Source organism: Mustela lutreola, chromosome 8 (assembly GCF_030435805.1).
Source record: "Mustela lutreola isolate mMusLut2 chromosome 8, mMusLut2.pri, whole genome shotgun sequence".
In the NCBI taxonomy this organism is placed as follows: Eukaryota; Metazoa; Chordata; class Mammalia; order Carnivora; family Mustelidae; genus Mustela; species Mustela lutreola.
Genome location: NC_081297.1, coordinates 105269046 through 105287610, shown reverse-complemented (window position 1 = coordinate 105287610; position 18565 = coordinate 105269046). Strand labels below are relative to the sequence as shown.

General features: G+C 39.0%; 1 long non-coding RNA gene across 2 annotated transcripts in view; it reads left to right on the top strand.

Moving 5' to 3' along the window:
* The first annotated feature begins 5306 nt into the window (after positions 1–5306).
* The window catches only part of LOC131837981 (uncharacterized), a 28702-nt gene continuing 15443 nt past the window's right edge, over positions 5307–18565 (top strand). For both annotated transcript variants that reach the window (XR_009356395.1, XR_009356394.1), the window contains exons 1-3: positions 5307–5394; positions 6421–6477; positions 12978–13109. This is a non-coding gene — a long non-coding RNA (uncharacterized LOC131837981). The remainder of the gene's footprint in view (positions 5395–6420; positions 6478–12977; positions 13110–18565) is intronic.

Sequence of the window (18565 nt, the reverse complement as noted above, 5' to 3'; positions counted from 1 at the left end):
AAACAATGCATTTATTAAATTTTTTTTAATCATGAAGAGGAGAAAGGACAAAAGTAACACAAAATTTCCCTGCAATGACTCAGATTTATGGAAGCCTCTCCAATAATTTCACCTCTAACTGCTATGGAACTTGTTCACAAGGAACTTGTTCACAAGGGCATGGATGAACATTCAGTTCAGGAACCAGCTGTATGATCCAGAGAAGAAAAACGAGTGGGCTAACTTATACCCCAGATCAAACCAGAACTGAATGCTTTCCAGGGTTTTAAAGCATCTGGAAAATCTTTAAACATTGTCTCTTCTTTTGGTCCTATCTTTTCACTTATTTCTATCCAAGATTGGGGTGGGGAGCTGAAATATCATGAGAAAGTTATATTCAACTGAAGTTTATGTAAGAAGAACCAACGCTTTTTCCTACTTGACTTCCATTCCAATGTCGCATACTTAAGGGCTGGTCTTCTAAGGGTGCCAGCATTCCCCTGAACCAAAATAAGCAAACATCCAAGTACTTTGAATTCTCTTCCTCAAAATTATGCTTCATTATCCTGGGACCTTGACAGAATAAAAGACCACTGCTGAATTCTAAAAGGTTTTCACATTTATCTGGACATGCAGTAATATGGAGGAATTTATCCATTGGATTTACCTTTTTCCGTTTGAATCTTACCCTGCAGACTTCCTGACAGATTTGAATTATCATCTATATAAAGAAGAGGCCATCAAGAGGAAAGTTCCTCCTGTTCTCCCAGAATTCCCCCAATCCACAGCTTAGTCCAGCAGTTTAACGAGGCTTAAGGGAGTTCTGCTATAAGACATTGCTCCCACTAACATGGTCACTGTTAGAAATCACTTTGAATGAAGGCATTGAAGCCCCTGTGAAAACAAGTTTTATAGCTTTTGTGTGTAAGAGACCCCGAGTGACTTAAGACAGGAGAATTTTCCACTGTGGCTTTCACAAATCCTTGTACCCCCGACTCTCAAATCTCTTGGACCCCCATTGCTTTTCCTTCCCATCCCCTCTTGCATATGACTTTAACCCCTAATTCTTCCTCCTCACCTCTCTCAATAAAATCCAGACTGCCCAAACAATGACTCTTATTCCACAAGAACAATCCCTGTATTCCCATTTCCGAAACTAGCTGGACTGCCGCCAAACCCTGTCCTGCTAAGTCTAGCTGAATTTCGGCCAACCCCCTCCTGCTAAAGCCATGCAAAATTTTCCGTTGTCCTTCTCCAAGTTAAAATGCTCCTTTGGAGCCTTCCTTTCAGAGCCTTATGGTAATGACTCTCCAGCTGATTTTATTCCATAGTTTCCGCTGCTGAGGTTCAGGCAGGTTTGGTCACTTTGCTGTTCCACCCAGACCACTTTGTTAAAGGACCAGTTCCTTCTATGGACTAGACCAGCGCTTGGCTCTCCTGGCCTTGAAGCACTATCTAAACCTTTATTCTTCATCTTTATTGTCTTGTATACATCTTGTATACATCTCTAGGTTTGATTTTTCTGCTAATAGAGGTGTTCATAGTCACAGTGGGGCCATAATGCCAAGGAGATTTTGTTAGTTTGTTCAGGCCACTTGCATATACGTTTAACATTATAAAGCCAATAACACTAAATTGTGGAAGCTCTGTGAGTGTTCTAAAACTTTACTGACCACCTTGCGGAACTTGGGATATGATTGAGACAATCCATTTGATTGGCACCTTACCATCAAAGGATTCAAAGATTCCAAATATTTAATGGTCAACAGGTTTTAACTGGTAAGAAGAGTCCTCTTAAAGACAAAAATCTTCTAAAAGACAGCAAAATTATAAAATTACTTCAGGACTCCTTAGAAAAAGCTAATAAAAATATGGATCATCTAAAAATCCAAACCTAAATTCTCTTTTTTCTCTTCTGCCCCATCTTTGGATTGACTTTCCTCCTGGCCCCCCTCCTCACTTTCTCTTCCCCATGTTTTGTTCCTCCTCCTCATCTCCCTGCACATTGTCTCAACCCCCTTTCCTATTCTCCACTGTCCCTTCCTAAATACAGTGCTCTTACTGAAGAATATCCCTTCAATATCTTTTAATGTAGATGGAAATTGTTTCACAGCTTTAAACCTTGGTGAAAATCAGATTTCCATAATATAGCTAAGAACTTTCTAATCCCTTCTTAGGAAAGACAAAAGTTAGTTTAAGAATTTAAGCATTGTCTTAGGAATTTATAGTCAGGGAGTCCTTGATCTCTTTCAATTAGTTCATCTAAGCAGAGATGCTGAACTTGATTTGAAAAGCATGATGGATTGATTACTAAAATGATAGGAAAAAAATGGGATAAGATTTAACTGCAGGTGGTTATAAAAAGTGTAAAAACCAGACAAGCTCTCTTAGCAGTTATTCCTGAGAACTTTCCTGTCAAAATCGATGGGTCAAAAATCCAGTTACATAAGGAGGGGAAAAACTCAGATCCATCCTTAATTTCAGAGACAGCTTAACTACTATTTCACACAGTACTCTTTTCTCAGTGGGAACAAAGATATCACAATCACCCTAACCACCTCTATATTGATGGTCTTAAAATAGAAGTGGCAGATTTAGTTAGGAAACAGACAATTGAAGGGTAGACAGCCTTCTCTCTAGACTAAGAGAACTTGCGCACTTTGAAGATACTTTGGCTCAGAAAAAAATTATATAGATTCAATTAGCAACTCTTCACAATTAAGCAATTAGATAAACCCAGAACAAAAACATCTCTATAGCCAAATTAAACAAAGATATGTGTAGATATTATAAGGAAAAGGGATACTGGAAGAATGCTTGCTCTGCCTTGAATTAAAAGACAGAATCTAAAATAATAGAGGACCAAATTTTTGTAACAGAATTACTTCCTTTTGAGTAAGTAGATCCTTCAGTTTGTCCAAAATTGCCTTTAAGACAAAAGGAAGAAATTTCCATATAATTGCAAAAACAAAACAAAACGAAACCAACAAACCAACAAACCAAGGATGTTCCTTTTTTGTTGATACCAGACCTACATATTCTACCATAAACCCACCTTTCCATCACTCCTTCCTTGGAGTAGCTAAAACATTTCAGTGGTAAGAATCTCCTATCATTAGTCAACATGCTTTCTACACAATGATTCCACTCTGGTAGATCTGTTGGAGTGAAATCTATCTTGAAAATGGAGTGCTACTCAAATGTGGGCTGGGCAAACTCCATGGAAGAGAAGATTATTTTGTTTTGGTACAGATAAATTTTCCAGTACCAGAGCCTTTGCCTGGGACAGACTCACCTAGTGCCTTCTGTAATTCAAAAAGTGTTCTTCAAAAGCTCCTATGCTTGTACTCTCCGAATATCATAGACCTTTCCTTCTGTTGTATATGAAGCATCCAAAGACAAGCTCTGAGGGTTCTAACTCAATAGCCCATCCACCACTCGTAATAGCCTCTCACTTTACCTATAACAAAAGTCTACCTTCTTTGTCTTCAGTGGCAACAGCTGCATAGTTAATTGAGGCTTCTATTGACTTAGTTTTAGGATCTCCTCTTAACATTATGGTCCCTCATGTCACTCAGACCTTACTGTTGACTGAAAACACTCAATGCTTTTCTGCTTTAGATTAACCTTCTATGAAATCCTTCTCTTCTCACTCACACGTATTTCTATCCATTGCTGTAGCTCCTTGACTCTCCTTTCCCCAGCTTTCTTTCTCTCCCAGAGGAGGAAGCAAACCTAATGACTGTCATGCACTTATTCAGGAATTTTTCTTACCTCACTCTGATCTCTTTGAAACTCTTTGACAATCCAGATTTAGAAATGCGTATGGATGGAGCCTATTAGAGAATGGAGCAAGGATGTTGTTTAGCTTAGTATGTGACAGCAACTCACTCAAATATTATCCTTTCCCAGGGGCCAGATCCGTACAAGTTGCTGAAATTGTAGCAGTTACTACAGCCTGCCAATTAGGTAGAGATAAGAGAGGAACTATCTATACAGATAGTAAATATGCTTTTGGGATAGCTCATGATTTTGGTGTGCTTTGGAAGCAATGTGGTTTAACTGCATCTGGTATTTCATTTAAACGTGGTAGTCACATAAAATTCCTATTAGATGCTTTGTTTTTCCAAAGGAATGGACTATATTAAGGTTGGGCCCCATAGTAAAAAGCAGACTCAACCAACAAAGGGTAATAGCAGATTACTATACTAAATGAGTTGCTTTAACACCTTCAGGCTTTCCAACAAGTTTAAAAGTCAAAGCCAAAACTAGCTCCTAAGTATCGGCATTAGGTCTTGAGTTAATTTTAGTATCAGCATTTGATTATAAAGAAGTGTATTGGAAAAGATTACATTTTTTATCCTCCCAGGTAGCTATGGTAACACCAAGATATTCTCTTGACCTCCATCAAGTTATTGAAGTGGATTTTCTCAAAAAGTGTTGCATGCTATGACCCATTACGGAAAGGAAATCTTAAAAACATCATCAATAAGCATTGTTGTGGACACTTCAGTAAGATTGTGGTGCGTTTCCCATCTGTCAAATCTACTGTCTTGAGAAAATTGTAACGCTGCGGTAAAAACACAACTCAAAACCTTTCAGATCTTTTGGACATCTATTTACAGATGGATTTCATTCAGTCACTCACCTCATGTAGTTATGAGTATGTACTTGCTATTGTGTTTCTATTTCTTGGACTTCTAGAAGATTTTCATTGCCATAAAGCAACTGCTTTGATAGTAGCGAAGAAACTCTAAGACTTTGTGTTTTCCATTTGGCAATATCCACCTATTTGTTTGGTGATAGAGGTACCAACTGAGACTTGTAAAACTATCTGAGGAACTTTAGTTGCTGAGGCCAAAGGCTTTATACTTAAACTTCATGGCCCTAATCTCCATAGGAAATGGTCACTGGATACTCAGTGCATGTAGAGATCTCACCCCCATCCTAACTGTTCTTTCACCCTCCAACATGGCAAAATACTCTAGGGGATTAACACAGCATACTCAAGGTTATAATCAACAGGTCCTAGCAGCTTTTCCAAATGTTAATCTACAGGAACTCTTGCATGACTTTCACACACTTGGGTCTGGATTAAAGAGAATGACAAGAACATAAAACTATTTTCAAACTTCATTAGAAAGGACCATATCAAGTGTTGCTAACTACATACACTGCAGTAAAAGTCCTGGGAATCAATCCTTGGATCCCTGTCTCCCAGTTAGAAAGTTATCATACATCTACCTCTTGGACTTCTGTGTCAACAGGAGATCTAAAACTGAGAATTCCTTGGAATCTTCCAGAGGGTGACATCACAAAGGTGATAGCTATTCTGATATTTGGACCGAGTAGTGGGCTGCTGGATAGTGATCCTTTTATCCAAGATCTTCAGCTCAAGACCCCTGCACTCTAAGAGTAACTGAAAATATACCTCTTCATCTCTTTCTCCTATTTTTCATAGCCATCTCTGAGATTCTTAAAGTTTCTATAGTCTTTTTTTTTTTTCAATACTTCAACTGTTTTATTTTTTTCTGGGTAAATGAGGAGAATCAAAAGTGTTATACATCCCTATGATGTCAATAGGACATCAAGACAGAAGTCTTCTTTATAGACTCCGGGTGGAGAGAGGGTTTTTTCTGGGATAATTGCAGATGGGTAGGATCTTGGCTAAGAGGCATTGTCTAAGGCCTTCTCATAATTCTTATGTCTATGCTTGTCTCCACAGTCATTTACTATATTCTCTTCAGAATTTTAAATACCTCAGGCACTCACTTGATAAATGATTAAATTGAATTACAAAGGCAAGATTCCATAGGAGGTCAGAGAGAAGAGGTTTAATTTTAAGAAAAACCCCGATGGCAGTCGTACAAAAGAATCTGAGACTAATTGTCTCAAGCAGCATAGATCTAGAGCACTGAATGAGCCTAGACTAGGTTTAATGATGAGACTCTGTCTGCCCATTGACCTAGAGGAGGGACTGAGAATTTCCCAGTGTGGCCTTCGTATGTTCTGGTCTTCTTCAGGTGCTCTCCATACCCCTCTCGCCCATGACTTTAGTTCCTAACTGTGTATCTTCATCCTCAACAACATCCACACTGCCCAAACAATGGCTGCTATCCACAAAAATAATTTACTCCCTTCTCGTTTGAACTCTGGTTGGGGAAATGGGAAGGATGAAGTAGTGTTTGGAAAAGAGAAAGAGTGCTGGGAAAATGAGTAATGACAAGCAAATGAGGAGAGCAAGAATTCTACCACTGATTTGGGGAAACCTAGGAAAATATCACAAATTAACCCAAGCACAGCCCTGCATGAGGTTGTAACCATCCTGGAGAATCATGTTTGGGATAGAAACTACATTAGGTAGGATAAAAACTGTAATATGGAGACCCCAAAAGGCAGTAGCTTATACAATAAAGAAGTTCTTTTTTCTTTCCGTAACAGTCCTGGATTTAATAGACCAGATTTGCATATGTTCCTGATTGATGTCGACATTTAGAGGTATGCTATCTTACTAGTCCATTATCCTTTAGAGCATAGCAGAAGCTGGTCAGAGGCACTAGCTTTTAGACCGTAGAGAGGGGAGGAAGATGTACATTAAACAAAGGTCTTTTGTCTTAAGACCTAACTTCAAGGGGCAAACAGTTCTTCTGCTCACATTCAGTTATTGAGAAGATGGTCACATGTTCACACCACCTGCAAGAAGATGTGATAAACCTGTACTTTGGAGAAGTCATGTGCTTCAGTGTATATTCTCTCTTTCTAAGTCTGTAAGTCTCTTTCTGGATTTGATTTCCAAAGGCCTAAGGAGTTATGAGAGCAGAGCAGATTTGTGATACAGATAAAAATGGAATGTCAGGCACTGATACTTTCCTACACAGTGTCTATTTCCTTTCCGCCCTTTTCTTTAAGATTTATTTCTATGAAAGGGAAGGAGGGAGAGAGGGAGAGAAAATGAGAGAACATGGTGGGGGGCAAAGGGAGAGGGAGAGATTCTCAAGCAGACTCTGAGCTACGTACAGAGCCCGACAGGAAGCTTGATCCCCACAACACTGAGATCATGACCTGAGCTGAAACCAAGAGTCAGACACTCAGCCGACTGACCCACCCAGCTGCCCCTCTACCCTTTTCAAGGGAACTCCAGTTCTCTCAACTCACACCACTTGCTGGGTGTATTCTCTTGTAGTCCAACGTGGTCATGGGATTCAATCTAGGCAAAGAGATGTAAATGATGCATTTCTGAGAGTCTTTTCCTTTATCCTTTTTTTCTGCCTATTACACAGTTGCATAGATGTGATGTTTGGAGGAGGAGCAACCATCTTAGAAACCAAAAGACAACCAGAGTGAGGATGAAAGCCGAAATATCAAGGATGGTAGAGCTGAAAGATGGACAGACTTGGGGCCCTTGATGGCCCACTGGGTCATAAAACTAGTTATGTGAGCCAGATAAACCTTTTTTGTATGTAAGCCAATATGTGGCAGACACTGTAGTATTTGCAGTTGACTAGGTCACTAAGAAATGAGGAGGCAGAGTGGGGGGAGAGAGAGAGAGAGTGAGCACTCCTTTCCTGTCCCTGACATGTTCCTGTCCGTGTGTGTGTGTGTGTGTGTGTGTATTTGTCAGTTTGTTATTTACCTAGCCTGGGGAGAGAAGAGAAGGGAAGAGGAGTGACAAAAGTATAATAAGGAGGAATGATAAAAGCAGTGACAAAAGCCTACCATGGTGATTATCTGCTTTACTCCCCAGAGCCACATCCCACCCTTCATCCTGCCTGGTGCCCTGGGTGACTATCCGTATGGACTATATGAACAGTTTCCTTGCCCTCCATTCTTTCATTGGCCAGAAGACGACATTGGCAAGGGATCTAGAGAATAGGAGGAAAAGAAGAATGGGGTATTTATTCCTTTGCCTTCCCAGCAGTGCCCTTTAACTGAAGGCTGCAGCTTCTGTCAGATGGCCCTCTCTGCACTGGTCACTTTTTGGTTCCTGTAGCCACTTCCTCCCCTCATTTATTCTGGCTGGATGTAGGGTGGTGATGGCTCCCTGTCACCTCCTTTGTTGCTTTTCCTAACCTCTGCTCACATTTTTGTAAACAGTTCCTTTACAAAATCTTTAATTATCCAGTTAGGAAGTGCCTCTGATTTCTGCCAGGATCTTGGCTGGTCTGTTTCACAGAGTGGGGCTCAGAGCCCTGCTTCCAGGATTAGAGTCACATGGAAACAGCAAGCTTTAAAGGTCGGGACAGACTTGTACAACTGCTCATGCACCAGAGCAGCTCAGTTATATCATGCTGGGGTAGGATGAGAAGAATGAGGAGGACAGGAAATAGAGGTAAAGAACCAGACAGTCTAAGTTGGAATCCTGGCTCTGACTCTTACCAGAGAGAAGCAGATGCCATTAACTCAGTGCCTCACTTTCCTCAACTGTAAAGTGGGGTAATTAATAATAATACCTGTGTCCTCAGAGTGCAGTCAGGGTTAAATGAAATATCCGTGTAAAACAGGGCAGTTCTTGGGACTTTGTAATTAACAAAAATAGCCATAATAATTATTATTATTATAAATCAAATATCAGGCAAGATGCTGGTTGCTTCAGAAGATTTCTGTGTAGACAAGTGAAATCAAAGACGAATGACTTTATAATGAAGATCTGGACTCTGATATTTGACTGTTGACAGCTGTTAAATTTCACCTCTTCCTCTTCTCCTTCTGTACCACATCTGGACCAGCTGATCTTGTCTAGGCTCGAGTGCTCACCATTTTGGCACCAGCAAAACCACAAGTTCCTGCTACATGGGGACTCACATCCTCAGCCCCAACCCCTCCACCCAGCTAAAAATCGATACCAGTCTCTCTTCCTTGCTCTTTCACTTTGGACTTGGTTGAGAGGCCTTCCCTGCCCTCCCAGACATTTCATTTATGTAAATAATAAGCCTTTTCCTAACTGTTTGGTATACGTGTGATGGCATCAGTAGCAACATCCAAACCAGACTTTGGACGAGGGTCCATCTGCCTCTGCAGGTGACATAACAGGCTTCCCTTCAAAATATGTTGGCACTGAAACCACAGTCCTGCCATCCTATTTCAGACCCACTTTAGGGCAAACTTTAAACTGACTGAACTTATTTTTCTTTCTATAGAGAATAAGCATCTCAAAAATAGAAAATAACTTGAATCACAGGAAATAAATTTCTATTTCCCCACCCCCCAAATTTTGAGTTGTAGACTGAGATTTATATCTGCTGTATCAGGTTACCTGATGATGTAGTTACTGAGCAAGGCACCGTCTTGTCCAGCCTTAAAAGTCTGCCCGGGACCAGTCAAAGTAGAACAAAAGCTGTGAAAAAGGCAAGACCCCTTGGTGCCTACAGTTTGAGCACATAGATTCTGAACTGTGCTGTTTTGCTTCCACTTCCTTCTCTTGATCTCCAAATTGAAGACCACTTACCTGCTCACCTCTTACGTCTTTGCCAGGCCCTTCTGGTTAGGGCACCCGTCCACTCTTCCTTAGCCACCAGCAGTGTCCTTTTTCCTCCTAATATCTTATTTCTCTTTTTTGGTAAGTTTAAGGTATGGAAGTATTGTAACATAGACATGACCCATACAGATAGCCCTTTTCTGGGTATGGCTTAGCCCAGAAGACAGCCAAACTTTTGTGGATAGACATAAGAATCACTAAAGGAACTTTTTAAAAAATTGCAGATGCTGGGAGACTATCCCAGATCTATGAAGTGATAATTTGCTTCAGGGATAGGCAGGGATGGGAAGAGATCCGTTAGGAATCTGTACATTTAAAGGTAAAGCTCCCTAGCTGATCCCAGTGATGAATCAGACATAATGGCAGATTGAACTGGATATCTTACTTGTGACACTGGGTTGTTTAACCCCTAGCCTTCATGACACAGGAACATTTAACCCCAAGGATTTTATGATCCCATCATTTGCTGTTGCTGTGCCATCAATGTGGGTAGTTGGTAGAGAATACACAAAATGACTGGAAATACGTCAAAGAATTAGGTCATAAGACAGAGAAATCCAGACAGCAGAATAACTTTGACATAGCTGAGGGAACTTTTTTACAGTTTTCTCATGTATTAGTTAAAAAAAAAAAAATCCAAACCGTCAGTCCTTTATCCAACTCATACTCAATATTACTGTTAGGAATGATCACCACAAAACAAAGGACAATAGTTGAAACTGCACATGGTAAAATTGGTTAGAGATGAAAATCTGATGACAAATCATGTCTTGATGCTCACATTGAAACATACACATATTGAACAAGGAAAAATTAGACTTGGCAAAAGTAATCAACACTAAATAAAACTGCCAACAGCTAAATTGGCACATGTTGAAACTTATTATTGCCTAAAAATTGATTTAAGAATCCAATTTTTTTACTAAGTTTGGGTGTGAATAATTTGACCTGAGACCATTGGACTTAGTACAAATAATGACCATAAAAGAACACATGCAACTGTAGAAAGTATAATCGAGAAAAATTTGATATGAACAGTAAGGGAAAAAAAATGTTCAATAACATTTTCATTTAAACCTTATGTGGAAAATAACTGATTACAATGAAAAGAATTTCAGTAAATTAAAAACCAAAAGAGAAGAAAATTAGAAATGTCTTAATGCCTTGGAAGAAATTTTTATCAAGTATTTTTATCTATTAAAGTAGCTTAATAGAAATTAGTTCTAAAAAATACTTTCCTAATGAATGAGTATTCATCCAGGTAAGCATAATTTTGATGTAAAAGTTTCTACTCCTAAACACAGGAGTTAAAAGATTCTCATATCTGAAAGTCAACAGTATCTAAATAGATGGGTTGAAACAAAAGGCTCAAAATTTCCTGCATCCAATTATTTATTGTGAGTGTCAAGAAAGGAATGATTAGGAAGAGTCTGCAAAAAAGTGTCAAAAAAGGAGTGATTAGGAAGAGTCTGCAATATGGGGTAAACTCAAAAAGGGCAAGCATTTTTGGAATCCCACAACACAGCTTCGGATTTCTGGGCATCCAAATGGCAGATTAAGGCAAGGTACACCTGGAAGAAAAAGCACAGAGGACAAATCCTTTAAAATTTTTCTTAAGTCCCTCCATTCTTACTTAGCTTTTTACTAGAGGAATTGATCCATAACTCATAATTCTTGAAGTTGACAGAAACAGTCATCCTTCAAAATGCAAACCCTACTATAATAGAAAAGATTTAAAAATAAGCTTTGGGAGGGATGTGGAGAAATGAAAACACTCTAACTCTACACTGATAAGAAAATCATAAAATGGCATGGCCACTTTGGAAAATAGCCTGGCAATTTTTAAAAAAAGAGATAACACACAGGTTACCATATGACCCAGCAGTTTCAGTTCTAAGTATAGAGCCAAGAAAATTAAAACGTATGTTCACATAAAAGCTAGTTCACAAATGTTTATAGCAGAATTATTCATACTAACCAAAAATGGAAAGAGTCCAAGTGTTTATCACCTGATAAATGGATAAACAGATTTGTGGTATATCCATACAATGGAATATTGTTGGGCAATAAAAAGAGATAAAATACTGATGCCTGCTACAACATGGGTGAACCTTGGAAACACTATGCTGAGTGAAAGAGGCCAGTCACAAAAGATCATGTATTGTATGATTCCACTTATATCTGGATATTTATTTTATTATGTTCAATTAGCCAACATATAGTACATGTCCAGAAAAGGCAAATCTAGAGAGACAGGAAGTAGGTTAGTGGTTGCTGAGGGCTAAAAAGGGGCTAAAGAAGAAATGAGAAGGAAATGCTAATGTATATTTCTTTTTGAATTTATTTCTACTTTTTACTTTTTTAAAAAAATATTTATTTGTTTGAGAGAGCGATAGAGAAAGAGACAGATTGGGAAGGAGGGGCAAAGGGAGGGGAGAGAAAGTCTTAAGCAGGCTCTGCACTGAGCACGGAGCCTGACTCCAGAGCTCCATCTCATGACCTCAAGATCATGACCTGAGCCAAAACCAAAGGTTGAATGCTTAACCAACTGTGCCACCCAGTGCTCCTGAGCACACATAAAAATGTTCCAAAATTGACCATGGTGGCGGTTGCACAGCTCTGTGAACATACTAAAAACCACTGAAGTGTATATTTTAAATTGGTGAATGGTGTAGTATCTAAGTTATAACTCAGGAAAGACTGTATTAAAAATGTAAATCTCCATGAATGAAGTCACATCTTAAAGACTTGAGAGGCCAGTTTTTATCTCTGGGTGTGTTTTCCTCCATGTAACGAGAATGATATTAATACCTGATAAAGATGTTGAAGTAATAAATGAAGTAATGTATGTGAGAATGCCTATACACCATAGGACAAGCGATGGTAGAAAAATCTCAGTGGGAAATAAGATCTGTGCTTTTCCTTCCATGGCATAGAATCAGCACAGGGAAAGAGTTGCCCAAACAGAGACTACAATTTCCATGGCTCCTTGAATCCAGTTATGCCACGATCTAGTTTTGACCAATGATATGTAAGCAGAAGTGATGTGTGCGGTCAAGGTAGTTAGGCAGCCGATATCTATCTCATCCCCTATTTCCTTTCCTGCCTGGTTGCTGAGTGACTGATAGGGCACCTGGAGTCTTAATCTGGGAGATGCCTGATCCTTAAAAACCCCTCTGTGGGGAAAATCCACCTGCCAGCTGCATATAACACTTGGGGTTGATAATGTTAGTGAAGAATAAGGTTCTATTTGGTTAAAATGTTTTTGTTACAGCAGCCAGTGTTTACTTTCACTAATACAAAAATTTAAGTAGGCCTTCAATAAGTTTTTGACAAAAATTAAGACATTTTTGTCATTGGCTGGTACCTTTGGAGTTTAAAAAAGAAAGCCAGTAGAGACAGAGATGAGGAAAATGTGGAAATCTGAAAAGTGAAGGACTAGAATGGGTGGGGGAAACATGTTACTGACTCAATAGAAAATCTTATTGTTTATTCAATCATTCATTGCTCAACTTTTCTTAAGGGATTGATTCACGTCATTGAATCTCATGGTCATGCAGCAAGTACCACATTAATTCTGAGTTCTCTACACCATTTGCCAGCCCTAATCGCTACAGTGAACCTGTATTGTTGAGGAGGGAGACAGACAATAAAAGTAAGTAAATCATATGTTATATTGGATGGTGATAAGTGCCACAGAAATAAATAAACAAGGGACTATGGGATCTCAGGAATGGTGTTCAGTTTTAAATAAGATAGTCAAAGAATATATTACATGGAAGGTGACATCAGAGCAAAGTCTCAAATATAGTGAAGGAAAAAACCATGATCCTAGACAGAGGGCTAGAATATAAAGACCCTGACATAGGAACATGCCAGGTGTATTCAAGGAACAGAGAAAAAGTCAGTGTGGCTGGGGAAGGGTGGGTAAGGGGGAGAATGACAGAAAAGAAGTCCGAGAAATAAGGGGGGTGGGACCAGGTTGTTTGGGGGCCTGGGGACTGGACAAAGAGTATAAGGAGAGATCTGAGAGAGTTCAAGACCAGAGATAATTGGCTACTGTTACTGACTTCAGTAGTGAATGTCAGTACAGTGCCCTAAAGACAGGTTCACTTTCACCTTAGCAGGTCAGTTCAGAAATTAGACAGCAATCCCACAGGAAGAACCAGCAAGAACTCAGATGGTGAATGGGATCCAAGATGCCCCATTCCCTACCCGCAGTCACCATGAACTCATATCAGTGCCTGTGTACTCTAAACTGATATATTCTGTAGGAGCAAGAGAGAAGGGGAGAGCTTAAAGATAGCATTTATCAGACACAATCTGGAAGAGACTGAATTTATAAGGATAAAAAAAGATGCTACATTTTCTTTGCACATCTTAGTTCTACTGGATTAGATATGGTGTTCCACAGATCTCTTAAGTTCTGTTTGCCTTCCTTCAGTTTTTTTCTTTCTGTTCCTCACACTTGATAGGTTCCCTTGTTCTGTCTTCAGGTTCACTGATACTTTCTTTTGCCTGTTCAAATCTGCCTTTGAATCCCTACAGTGATCTTTTTTTTTTTCACTTCAGTTACTGTACTTTTCAGCTCCAGATTTTTTTGTTGTTGTTTCTTTTTAGATTTTCTATCAATTTATATTTCCATTTTGTTCACATATCACTTTTTTTTTTTTTTTACTTTCTCCACATGTTATTTTAGTTCTTTGAGCATTTTTTTTTTTTTTTCCTTTGAGCATTTTTAAGATAAGAGCTTTAAAGTCTTTGTCTAGGAGATCTGCTATTAAGTCTACACGGAGAGTTTCTGTTGGTTAATTTTTTTTTCCTATAAATGAGCCACAGTTTCCTATTTTTATATACTTTGTGCTTTTTTGTTTTACACTGAACATACCAGAGTGACTCTGGAAATCGGATCCTCACTCTTCCCCAAGGTTTACTGGTTTTTATTATTGTCTTTGTTTTTTCTTTGTTTCTGATTACTGTAGGTCTCCCTATGCTAAGGATCAGCTGAGGTATAAACCCAAGGTCTTCTAATGTCTTTTCTGAGCTTTTTCCTGGGCATGTGCAGTTACTTTCTAATTTTCTCCAAATATGCAGGTGTTTTTGTATGTTTTAGACTTTAATGTCTGGCTTCTGAAAGGAGAAAAGCTGAAAAATTTAAACCCCCTAGAATTCACTTTAGCTGGCAGGGGAGGGGCTAGCAACAACAGAGGGGAAGTGCAACAACAATGGCTGCCCACCTCTTTGTCTGTACCTCTTTGATCAGAAGCAGCAATCAATGAGCAGAGCATAGATTTCCAAATAGATTGTCCAAAGGACAACATCCTTTTTGCTTAGCCTGGCTCCATCAAAGTATGTGCAGGCTGCTCCAGGAACACTGGCAGAGCTGCCTACCATAGGACTGAGGTAGGGAACGGTTAGTAACTACTCTTCCAAGAACTGAAATTGACTAAAATTAACTGCAATTTACCATCTAAGTCTTCCCTTGGAAATTACAAGCCTTCAAGGATTCCAGAGTTTCAAAATAGTTATATCAGAGAGACTCTGTCAACGCAATTGTTTTCTGGGTGGAGAGACAGATCCCTGGTGCTTTCTACTCTGCCATCTTTCCAGAGTCCTCTTTTAATGAATAGAATCTCATGTGCTGAATAGTATGTTAAACCTTATGTGTTGTTTTACTCAGGATTTTTGAGAGAAGTGGAACCAATAGGTTGTGTATATAAAGAGATCTAGTTAAGGAATTGGCTCATATGATTATGGAGGTTGATAAGTTTCGAGATCTGTAGGGTGAGCTGGTGAAGCTGGAGACCCAAAAGAGCAAATGGATGGTGTAGTTCCAGTCTGAAGGATGGTTGACTAAAGACTCAGGAAAAGCCAGTGTTTCATCTCAACTTCAAAGATAGAAAAAAACCAAGGTACCAGTATGAAGGCCTTCAGGCCAGAAGAATCCCTTCTTACTTGGTGAAGAGTCAGATATTTTGTTTTATTCAGGCTGTCAGCTGATTGGATGAGGCCCACTCACATATGGAGAGCAATCTGCTTTTGCTCAGTCTATCAATTACATCCCAAAACACTCTCATAGAAACAACAAATAATATTTGATCAGATATCTGGGTATCCCATAGCCCAGTCAAGTTGACACATAAAATTAGCCTTCACACTTCTAATATAGAAATTATATCTGGAAATAACTATATGCTATGGTCCCTTTAGGGAAGGTTGATAAAAACCTAGTGGTTGCATCTTCTCAGCATGTTACTCAAATATCTGTTGAATATGCTGAGTATACTACAATTCCAGCCCTGGACAAAAAAAGGCAGTTTATGATTCTGGTGATGATGATGATGAAGTGTAAGTCATTTAAACTCTTGACAGTTACATTTATGGAGCAAGACATTTCCTTTAATGCTATTTTATAGGCAAGAGGAAAAAATCTGCAAACATATTTTGGATAACATACAAATTTGTCAGTGTCTTGAGTTACTTCATGTTTAGAGTGTAGGAGTACTTTACATTAACATGGAACATTCACACTTTATATAAGCTGGGCTTGGGGAAGGTTCAAGATATCTGGAAAACAGACTTTGTATAAGGATGTTCATATTGGAATGATGAGTCTATCCCAACTTCCCCAGGGAGGAATTTAGTAAGCAAGGCTGATTCAAAGGCAGCCTTTGACATAGTGAAAATTCTTTCAACTGTGGACCTTATTGTTGAAGGAAAATGGGACAGTAAAATCAAGAGTGAAAAAAATCTCATATTCGTACTAGCTGATTTAGAACTCAAGCTTTCAATGCCAGACTGGGTCACCAAGCCTGGACTTGAGAGGGGAGCTGTGGATAGAAACATTAATCAAATTCGCTTTGAGGAAAGCTACTCACCTAGAGCACAAGACATCTGGGAACTTTGCCATGGGCCATTCTGGTCGGTATATTGAGGGCCAAGTGCTTGTGACATGAGTATTTTGGCAACTACTCCCATTCCAAGTTACTCCAAGTTACTCCAAGTCCCACTACTTCTGTGACTCCAAGTCACAGAATCCTATCTTAGAGCTGGAAGCATATTTGCACTGTCTAGTTTCTCTCCCTTCCAATTAAGAATGTGGGGGCTCATTTAGGCCTGGCTGGGCCACATATCTCACCAGGCAGGACAGAGCTGATTTCAAAATACCATTAGCATATCTTTGGGGATCTTTCTAATTGATCTCTAGAATAGAGGCAGCCTTCTTTTCTCAGTCACACGTATGCCATTGGTGGAAGTGGTTCCATTCTCTCTTTTATAAATCTTATTTTAAAATGATGACTCATTTCATTGACTTCTTCATTCAACAAATCTTTATTGGTAATTAGGCACTGTGACAGGCATTGGAGGTAAAGGTGATCAAAAACGGAAGGATCCAGTCCTTATGGTGCTTATAGTTTAGTGATTTTATTAGTAATTTTCATAATAGTTTAATTATTATTTAGATCTTTTATACGAATATAATTTATCAACAGAAAGAATATATAAAAGAAATAAAATTTAAGATTCCTCCTCTGCTGTCTTCTTTGGCTTTTTCTATTTTAACAAATTCCTTTTACATCATTGTCCTATGCCTATCCTTTTACCTTAGTTTTAATCATGATGTATGTTTCGCATAACTTAAAAAAAATTTATTTATTTATTTGAGAGAGAGAGAGCATGAGAGGATAGAGATTAGCAGGAGAAGCAGATTCTCTGCTGAGCAGGGAGCCTGATGTGTGACTCAATCCCAGGACTCCAGGATTATGACCTGAGCTGAAGGCAATTGTTTAACCAACTGAGCCACCCAGGCACCCTGCATTAACTTTTCATGTGTGAAAAAGCTTGGCAGACTTCTCCACAAATGCTACATCACAAGCATTTTTCCCTATCACTATCTGCAAAATTATCATTTCTGTAAATACAGATAGCTTGCCGTATAATTTCCTTAATGATTTTTTATTTGGGGGCATTCGTTGTATATAGTTTATTAATATATAACATTGTGGTAGTTTCTTTTTTCTTCTCTTGAACTTTACCTTAGAAACTAAAGAGCTGAAATTCTGTAAATTGGAGTGATGAGATGCTTTTCTTCTGTGATGAACAAGATGAGAAGTAGATGACACATTTTGGGGCCTCTCAGTTTACCTTGGAATTCCAGATGACTAAAAGAACCAGGGGGAAGCACGACAACCAACCAAATATTTTGTCACCAGATGAATGATATAAAGACATCTTTATCTTCTTTTTATTAAGAATAAAAAAGAAAGTAGAGGGAAATAATTCTATGTATACACATTCACAGGATTACATACATATGAGAAAAGAAATATTGAAACCCCTGACAGGGTTTTAAAATGGATTTTTCTAGGCTTCTATTACACTTAAGTTATCACATTATGTTAGCCTACTGACTTCTGAAGTGTGGGATCATCATCAAAATGACCATAATCTCTTGTAATATAGAAAGAATTCTTTTTGCCCATTCTTATGATAGATCCATCACTGGTAGCATTTTTTCCCTTGTCAACCATAGACTGCTTCCTCTTGTAAAAATAAGCATGGGCTTACTGGAAGTAATGTCTGTGCCATTTTACTTTTCTTGGTTTGATTTTCCAAAGGGTTATGGATGGGAAGGAGAGGTTTGATATTCCCACTGGGAGTCCTCATGCAGCTATCATGGGAATGTCCCTAATGAAGGACAAGTCGGATCTAATGAAGAGCAGGGTACAGTAAAGTAGTTAAATCGAGTCTCACATGCTTCTTCTGGATTTCAGTTATTCCGGGCAGTCTAGTAGATTCTGAATTACCAGCAGCTGCTCACTGGGTTACTTTCTTGTCTGCCACAGCTGCCACCAGCTGTTCTCTCTTTCTTACCCCACGCCCAGATGCAAACAGCTGTTCTTCCTTTCTTTACAATTGTCAACAGTGGCTCATTTTGCTCCAAACACACGGACACCTGCAGCAAGAGGAATTGTGTTTTTCAGCTGTGCCAAATACTGGACAGCCTTCAGAAGGTTGAATGGAGGAAGGGAAAGAAGGAATGAGAGGTGGTTTGATGTAGAAAGAGCCCGAGTTGGCAGACAGAAAGATGGGTGGGATGCTTCTGGTTTT